Source organism: Aquila chrysaetos, chromosome 2 (genome assembly GCF_900496995.4).
Source record: "Aquila chrysaetos chrysaetos chromosome 2, bAquChr1.4, whole genome shotgun sequence".
Lineage (NCBI taxonomy): Eukaryota > Metazoa > Chordata > Aves > Accipitriformes > Accipitridae > Aquila > Aquila chrysaetos.
Window position 1 is genome coordinate 27,436,852 of NC_044005.1, and position 2,437 is coordinate 27,439,288.

Consider the following 2,437-nt stretch of genomic DNA (forward strand, 5'->3'; position numbering starts at 1 on the left):
TTTTACTCATGTCACATATTGCTAATGGGGACAGTTCAAATTTCACTGTCTCACTTTCTCCCTTTGGAAACAAGTTTGCGTTAGGTACAGGAGAGAGAAGTCTGAGCAGGTAAAGGCTTGTTCTTATGGATTTGCCAGATGTGTTTCACGAAGTTGGTTGTGAGGGAAGTCAGCATCTTCCCAGCTTTGGCAAATGTGCTTGGCTATAACCCATTGCAAACGTCACCTTGCCTGGGAGTGTGCCATGGGCTGGATTTAACTTGTGGCTGTAATGTTGGGAAGTGCCCTGGTGGGATTTTTCCTTCAGTGCACCCACAAAGAGGTTGGGGTTTCCAAAGCTGAAGCACACAGACAATCTCAAAATGATCTGACAAGGTGGTGGGACCAGCTGCAACCTTCCTCACCGCACCCAGTGCCCATGGGGAGCATGTGCGAGGAGGCAGGGTGCTGCGGCAGCACCCACCAGCAGCTGCCGTGCCGTCCTTCCCACACCCATGACCCCACCATGGGGTCCTGCCCCCTCCCACTGGTCCAGAGCACAGGTCATGCCTGGAAGCTGCTTTCCCATGGGCAGGGGCACTGTGGCCAGGACATTGGATGTGTCCAGGCAAGGAGCTTGGGAAGGCAGCGTGCCCCAGCAGTGGGGACGGGTTTCCCCTCTGCCTTGCCCCACTGCTTTTGAGCTGCTCAGGTAGCAGGAAAGGAGAGGAAACTCACAGTTCCCAGATCTCTGCTCAGGGTTTCTGTGCTCAACATAACCACCCTGGGTCCAGTGTGCAGCAAGCTGGGTTTCCAGGTCCCAGGGGTGATTTTGCCCAGGGAGGCCAGCTGGGTGAGCTCCTTGGGGACCCTCCTCCTCAACAGGGTTCTCCCATAGAGGGACATCACCCAGGTCCCAAGCTGGGCACCCTGCCATGCCCAGCATGAGCTCAGGGTGACACTGGGAGCTGCCACAATGCGTAACAAGTCCTGGAGCGTGGGGGAATCCAGCAACCCAACTGAAGATTGTGAGTGGAATAGAGACACCCTGGGCACACGGCATCAGCTGGGGCAGGGATGCTGGGGCCAGAGGCAATTATTGACATGGGCTGGTATAACCTCAGATGCTCAGGGGTTTGGGGATGCAGTACAGGGCCATGGTAGGACGTGGGTAAAAACCACCTTGGGGAGGTGGGGTCAGGAGCAAAACTTCTTCCCCGCAGCTACTCAGCACTGCATCCTGCCTTCCCCTGTATCCAGAGAGGCTGCGTAAGCCCCTGCGTACCAAGAAGGACCAAGACCGTCCAGTGGCCTCCTTACTCAGAACCCTTTTAGGAGGGATTTTAATTCGTGTAAATGAGTGATTTTAATTTGTTATACTGGCCTTTATCTCTATTACTATCTCATTTGCTTTTAAACCTAGTTTTGCCATCCTGACTGAATTCCATTTGATGCATTAGGAGTAATTCTCTTCCCAAAGGGTTAGACATTTTCTCTCCACATAAAAGTCGCTTATTTTGGATAAAGAGACGATTAGATTTATCTTTAATATTTTAATGGCAGCCAGGATTATTGGGTGGGCAGCCCCGGTTTCGGTTGTTGTTGGGGGATTAGACTCTAATAAACTCTTCAGATTGGGATTTTTTTTTCTGTTTTGCACAAAGTACTTGTATTTATTTAAAAAAAATTCACTTCTTTTTGAGTCATAAATTCCATTTGCTGTTTCCTATTAGTATTAAATCAAGTTGATTAAATTTGTAGTGACTATTTGCACATATATCTTTTTAATTTTAACATCCACAACATAAAATCTTTAATGGTGCAATTTGAAATACCTGCAACATACATTGCTGTTGCTGTTTAAACAGATGGAAATGAGGTTCCAGAAGGAGGGGGGGCAGGAGAGAGGAAGGGATGGAGAGATGGACAGACAGACAGATGTTGAAGAGGGGGTGAAGCGGGCACCCCCATCACGTGTAACGTTAACGATTTGGGGGGTTATAAGGAGATAGAATTTGGAAAGAGCTCCCTTCTTCCCCTCAAAATCACCAGCATCTCTGGTGCGCAAAAGGAGCTCGTAGCCCTCCCAGGGCCACAAGGCCAGCTCGCCTCCCAGCCTTCCCAGCGCCAGGAGCCAGGCAGCCCCTGGAAGGTGGCATTTGCGCAGAGCAGATGCTTGCGGGGCTGGGCGGGTGCAAACCCAAAGAGCGGGCGCCCCTCGGGGATCCGCACCCTGCCTTGGCTGTCACGGATCCACGTTTAGGCTAATCGGAAACTTGGTAATAGAATAAAATGTCAGCAAAGTAGAAATCAATAAGTGTTAATGCTCCAGGACTTTCACTGCTGGGCTCCCCTCTCGGGCTCCCCCCTCCCACACCATCCTGTCCCTTTGATTTCAGTCCCTTCTCTAATCCCCACCTCATCAGCTCCGGGAAGGGCTGATCTGCAGCAGAAAATC